The sequence below is a fragment of the Herpailurus yagouaroundi genome, unplaced genomic scaffold (genome assembly GCF_014898765.1).
Source record: "Herpailurus yagouaroundi ecotype Mexico unplaced genomic scaffold, PumYag 77, whole genome shotgun sequence".
Taxonomy (NCBI): domain Eukaryota; kingdom Metazoa; phylum Chordata; class Mammalia; order Carnivora; family Felidae; genus Herpailurus; species Herpailurus yagouaroundi.
In genome coordinates, this window is record NW_024412388.1 from 32,653,999 (window position 1) to 32,660,946 (window position 6,948).

General features: G+C 51.6%; 1 protein-coding gene across 5 annotated transcripts in view; it reads right to left on the reverse strand.

The window, feature by feature from the left end:
- HIVEP3 (HIVEP zinc finger 3) overlaps nt 1-6,948 on the reverse strand; it is a 469,700-nt gene that overhangs the window by 227,050 nt on the left and 235,702 nt on the right. The window lies entirely within an intron of this gene.

A 6,948-nucleotide genomic window follows, 5' to 3' on the forward strand; every position in this document is an offset into this window, starting at 1 on the left:
ATGCTTGTTGACTGAATCAATGAAATAACGAATATATCTTCCACCGGGGCATTGGCCCTGGAGCTGGTCATGGCATAGGGACCTGGGGCTATGGGGTCCTCTCCCATCACTGGAGCAGTAACGCGCCAGAACCCTCCCACGTTGCCTCTCCTTGGCCCCGTGATCTGGCAAACAGCACAGTCAGAGATTATGTCAGGATCCAGGAGAGAGCAGAGCAGTGACAAGGCCCAGCCACCTGGTCCCTCCAACCTTTCTCAGCACTCTTGTGGTTCAGAAGATGGTGAAGAGTAGACATGCGCTTTCCTGCCCTGGCCTTCCACTCTGCCCCATCTGTCCCTCACTTCACCTCCCCTCTCAGATGCGGGCCAGGCTCTTTGTTGGAAATCAAAGATGTTCTGGGAGAAAGTGTATGTGGCCAGACATGGAGGCACTGGGACTGCCACTCTGGTGGGGGAGGTGACAGGGACACTTGGAAAAAATATTGCTAGCGAAGGGATCCTAACAGAAGGAGGTCCTGCCTGGTGCGTGCGTGTGTGTGTGTGTGTGTGTGTGTGTGTGTGTGTAAGAGAGAGAGCGTGTAGTGGAAGTTATGTCTCCCTCCCAGAGCCCAGCCAGCTCAATCCTGCAGAAGCAGCCTGGTCTGAGCAGCGGGGGCTGCAGGCCTGCCGATGGTGACAGCGTGCCTGAGAACGTGAACGCTAACACTCCAACGAGAGGTCAAGTGCGAGGAGAGTCCACATATCAGCAGTACTGCAGTCACCTTGGGCACCTTCCCTCAGGCTCTAGTTTCCTGTCCATCAAATCCCATGGGAGTCGGGGACCTTCTCTTTCACACTGCTTTATCATCTCTGCTCTGAGCTGCCACCCTCGGATGACGTGCACGCTCGAGGGACACACTGCTGACAGCCTGCCCCATCCCGAGGCCTCTGTTCTCCAAGGACATGGCCGGAATCCTGGGGCAGCTGTCCTGCCCAGCTGCTGCTCCCCTTCTGCTTGGAGGTCCCAGGAATCTTGCCCCTCACCGCCACACTTGGTCTGGCTTGCTCTGTGTGCGTTCTTCCTCTTCCGGACCTGCTTGGCCCTCCCACCTGCTTCCATCACCAGCTGGATGCCCCACCCCACGCGCAGCCCCACCTTCGTGTCCCCTACAGCCTGAGCGCCCTTCGCTCATTGGACTGGGGGTTTCCAAAGTGTGGTACACATGACAGCTTTTATGGGCACAGGACAAAAACATCAGGGCTTCCTTTTCCCCTGGGGACAAATGCCAAGACGGGGGTGAGGATTAAACGCCGTGGAAGCTCAGAAAGCATGCGATTGCCACCAGTAGAAATGGGGAGGAGAATCAGGGAAGTCTTCCTGGAAGAGGTGGTTTTGGGAGTGAGTGTTGAAGGACAGGATGTGGCCTGCGGCCATGGAGGGAAGACTGCGGGAGCAGAGTCACGGGGGCTGGAAAGCACACGGCAGGCACCGGTGTCAGGGTTACATGCCAGAAAAACAGTAGGAGATGGGATGGGTAGGGTGAGTTGGGAGCAGGCGATAGAGAAGGAGCTCTCGATGGGCAAGGGGTGTTCAGGGAACGCACACAGAAAAGGGGAAACAAGGGTGGGCCGCCCGAGGCTTCTGGGGAGGGAAGAAGAAACTGGGTCTGGGAATTTGAACGTGGTGGGGGGGCATGTGCAACTGACTGCTTGGGGGGACTGGAGAGCCAGTTGGAAGTGGCAGGTGGCTGTCACGCCCACCTCAGAGGCCCCGAACTTAAAACAGGAGAAGGGAGAAAGGAAAGGAGGAGGCGGGTGTAGGAAACAGCAGAGAAGCCGCCTCAGTTGAACGTTATGACTGATAGAAAGGGGGATGCAAACTGAGGACAGGAGGGGCAAGGGAGGGTCACCCTTCAATGCTGAGCCACCTGAGGGACGGCAGCCGGTGCGGCCCTGGAGAGGAGATTCTGTCGCCTGGAATGACGATTTGAAAGTTGGAGGGTCTGGGTTGCGGGGTGGGAGGTTTGTATAAAGAAGATGAATTCTCCAAGGGCTGAAGCTCTTGGTCTGAACCTTTTTGATTGAAATAGGTCTTCATCTTTTTCTACAAATAGTTTTGCATCCCTTCTATGGGGACAACATCACGCCAGACGCTGGAGACTTAGGGAGGGAGCAGAAATTCTGTCTCTGTCCTCAGGGGTCCCCAGTCCAGCGGGGAGACAGCCACATGAAGTTCGTGACAATCTGTCAGCCGAGGGCTCCAATAGGAGACCAGAAGAGGCTTCACAGAGGTGACATTTACACTTGCCCCTGGCTCAGTAGGCAGAGCCATGTCCTGAGAGCAAAGCCAACCTTTTTTCACGACTCAAGGTCATTGTAATAATCAGCTTCTAGGCCATCATCACGGTGTGGGTGGCATGGGACAGTGACTGAATCAGCATGGCTGCCGGGTGCCCGTGACCTCACATTTTCAGAGAAACCACGCCATCAACTCTGTCACCCTCCGCCAAGCAAGCCAACCCGAGCGTGCAGTGCATGGCTTCTGGATCTTGCAAGCCCTCCCACTCTTGCCTCTCAGGCTTCTTGTCTGTCCTTTCGTTTACTTCTGGCTTTGGGGAGCTCCCAGAAATTTGTGGGGGGCAGGGGTCCAGCCTCCTCAGTGCTGGAAAAGGATGACTGAGCAGTCCGACTTATTTTACTTATTTTTTTCCCTCCCTGGTCCCATCAGCTTTGTTCCTTTTTCCACCTTCCTCATCCCCCCAGCTATTTATAAACCCTTCTTTCTTCAGTCTACTAACCTTGTTCCTGTCTTACTCTTTGAGTTCTTCTGTTGCAAGGTCGCCCCGGGGAGGGGGGTCCTCATCATCCAGCCCAGACTCATCTCCTGTTGCTTAACCATGACATGTCTGGAAACTTAGCCCAGTGGAGACGGCACGAGCTTTCCAGTCACAGCCAGATGTCGGCCAGCACTGGGTTCCTACCCCTACTGTCTGATTATCTTTGGGAAGGTCTATGAGCCTGGTGCTCTTACAAACAATGTGGTTTGCCACCCTACTCTTTGCAAGTTAATCTTCAGTGCCGATTCATTTTATAATCTGTGGCACAAATAATACGTTGGTAAAATTAAGGCAAGAAGCAAAACGAAATTAGACTTTTAGCTCTAGACCAAAGCAAGGCTCTTGCTGGGCACCCTGTGTACAGTCATGACCCCACACCTTCCCAGCCCCCTTTTCCACCTTCCCCGTGGCACTTCCCATGTATGACAGGCTATACATCAATCTCATTGTCTTCCATGTACTGTCAGTCTGTCCCCCTAGAATGTAAGTTCCATGAGGGTAGAGATTTTGTCTGTTTTATTCCCTGCTATATCCTCAGAACCCTGGACAGTTCTTTTTTTTTTTTTTTAATAAAAAAATTTTAATGTTTATTTATATTTAAGAGAGAGAGACAGAGCATAAGCGGGGGAGGGGCAGAGAGAGAGGGAGACACAGAATCGGAAGCAGGCTCCAGGCTCTGAGCTGTCAGCACAGAGCCTGACGTGGGGCTCAAACTCATGAGCCGTGAGATCATGACCTGAGCTGAAGTCGGACGCTTGACCGACTGAGCCACCCAGGTACCCCAACCCTGGACAGTTCTTTATGCATGGTGGACCTTCAGAAAGAACTTATTGGTGACCAAATAAATGACCATCGTGGGGCTATTTGGAAAGTCAGTGAGATAACACTTGCAAGGTGCTTGGTATAATGCCTGGCATACAGCGGGTGCTCAATAATGCCAACCCCCTTCCTCCTTCCCATCCCTTTGCCTTTCTCCTCCTGTTTGGCAGTAAGGACTTCATGTAACAGTACTTCCTTTGGGGGAATGCCCTTGCCTGCTCCCCTTTCTTTCCAGATGTCCATCTGAGCCTGCCCTGACCCACACCGGCTGAGATACACCTCCTGGACTGGTGACAGTTTGCTCCCACCCTCGCCTCTAGCCGGGCTTGGTTCAGTGTGTGTCAGTAACCCAAGAATAACCAGGAGCGTGGATTCTCTGAGCCGGCAGCGCTTTTGATCATCTGGCCTCAACTTTTCCATCCTCGCTGGCATCTTTTTCCATTAGGTTACATTTGTCAGCGGATGAACAGGAAGCTTCAGGTCGAGTTTGCTCAGGATTCATTAATATGGTATTCTTCTCAACTCAGTGTTTTTCCTCATAGCAATCTTTCGTCTCATGAAGGCATTTGGAGCAGAAAATAGCAAACATCATTCACTCTACAGATGGAGAAACCGAGGTCAAAAGACTAAAGAACTTGCCTCCCAGGCCTAGTTCTGACCCACACTGCTCTCCTTTGTCTCAGACTAACTTGTAAACTCTCCTGTAAAACTTCCCATGGAAACCAGTTGGGCACACTGGTGCTGGAATGGACCTTAACAGGCAAGGCAGAGAGCTTCTTGGAAGTACAGTCCCTTGTTAACCAGTTTCCCTTCTTGCAAAGTGAGAGCTGCCTTCTGGGGGATGAGAGGAACTCCTTTGGGGGGGTGAAGAGGAAACCCACCCATGCAGAAGAAGGAACTGTCTTTGTCTCATCTACACTAAAGAGCTGCTGCTTCTGGGGGTCGGCGGAGAGGAAGTTGCAGGGTTTGACCTAGGCTATTCCAAATGTAACTTGAACAGTTCACTAGAAGTCTAAAACCTGCCCTGTTGGCTTTTCTGGGCCCGACTAGAAAGGTTCCAGTGAAACCTGATCTCTGAGCTCAGGGCTTTTCCTCGGGGCCTTGGGCCAAAAGCATGGTTAGGCGTCCAGCTGGTCTCCCCACAGACCCCTCATTGCAGCCATTCCAGGAAACAGCAGCCTTGTGATGTTAGGAAGTCCCCTTGACCTCACGTCCATTCTGCTGTGGAAGCAGTCAGCCAAGGTGTTGCAATGCAAGTCTTTTCTGATCAGTCTCTCCCACCGTCATGGCCCCAGGAGGCTGAGAATCACACACTAAATGGTTCCTCTGTGCAGCAAGAATCATTTCTTCCACTCCTTGACTTTCAGGGGCCTCAGACCCTGAAACAACAGAGTATCCAAAACCGGCCACAGGAATCAGCCTTTGCATGTGGAAAGCAGTGCCCACTCACCAAAGCATTTCACATGCCTCAGCCCGTCTGGTCAACCCTATGAGGGGGCAGTGACTCAGGGTTACTGTCAAATTGAGTAAGGAGCCGTCTGTCGTCTAATCAAAAAGCAACTTCATTTTTATCTGCCATCAGCCCGTCGAGCCTGTGCTGAAGAGCTGATTCTCCTCTGCCCTTTGGAAGATATCCAGTGCACATCTCATGACTTTCCAGGTCACTCTCAGGTAATTAAATGTTTCTAAGAAACAGGACTCCTTGGAGAGATGGCTGATTCTAGCACTAGGGCACAGAAAATACAAGTTGAACCTGGAACATCTTGAGTGCCAGAAAGTAAGAAAGTGTTTTAAAAAGAAAGAAGGGGGGCGCCTGGGTGGCGCAGTCGGTTGAGCGTCCGACTTCAGCCAGGTCACGATCTTGCGGTCCGTGGGTTCGAGCCCCGCGTCGGGCTCTGGGCTGACGGCTCGGAGCCCGGAGCCTGTTTCCGATTCTGTGTCTCCCTCTCTCTCTGCCCCTCCCCCGTTCATGCTCTGTCTCTCTCTGTCCCAAAAATAAATAAAACGTTGAAAAAAAATTTTTTAAAAAGAAAGAAGGAAGGAAGGAAGGAAGGAAGGAAGGAAGGAAGGAAGGAAGGAATAGAAGGAGGGAGGGAGGGAGGGAAGGAGAGAGGAGGAAGGGTAAGAAGGAAGGGTAAAATGGAGGCATGTCAGAGGCACACGGAAGCAACCAGAAAAAGCTTCTAATGCCCCAAAACTGGAATAATTTGAGGAATAAAACAAATAACAGCAGTGTTGCCTTACAATGCAAAGAATAAAATAAAGATCCATGAGCCCATACTAACACAAATCACCTACTGAATGAAGAAATAAATGGACAGAAGGGATAACTCTTGCTTACAGAAGAATTGCAAATAATACATAGGCCAGTGAGGAAAATACAACATCACTATTAGACACCACAGTAAGGACTGCCACAGGCAATATCCACTGGTGCATTGCTGACACGGGCGGGGGGCAAAACTTAAAGGAGAAACAGGATATTTGCACAGCTTCACAGTATCTCTCCCCCAGTTCTTTTTCATTACTGTGGCGATTTTAACAGGTGTCCGCAAAATCTTTGATGTTCCTCCCTCCTGGAGGTGGGGCTTAGTGCCGCTCCCCTCACGTGTGGTCCAGACGTGACCTGCTTCTACGCACAGAGTATGGGAAGGGGAAAGCAGGAACCGCACAGCGGAGACCGTCCGCAGCTACCACCTGAACCGAGGGATCGAGGTTAACATCACAGGGTAAATAAGTCATGGTGAAGCGGCGGACCCCTGACACTATGCAATGAGAAGGGGCATCCCCTGCACGGTATTTTCTCCTAAACTTCAGAATCGCTGTCTAGTCACGAGAAGACTTCAGACAACCCCCCAGCGAGAAGCATTCCGCAATATACCAGACGAGCATGCGTCAGAAGTGTCAGAGTCACCGGCACAAAAGAGCCAGAGACACTGTCACAGCACGAAGGGACCTAGGAAGGCGTGACAACTAAATGCACTTTGGGACCCTGGAGGGGACCCTGGCACGGGAAAAGGACACCGGTGGGAAAACCACAGAAGTCAAAACATATGATCTGTACTTTAGTTCACAGTATCGTGCCAATGCTAACTTCTCAGGTTTGACAAACCCACCACAGTTAGGTAAGGTGCCAACATCAGGGGACGCTGGGTGCAGGATACGCCGGAACTCTCTAGAGCACGCGCTGCCAACGAGGTGTTACCCCCAAGGGGCGAAAGTTGGCTCGCTGGGCTGGAAAAAATCTTACTTATGGCAACGGTTCGTGGCCACGGGACATAAGTACATATATATATATATATATATATATATAT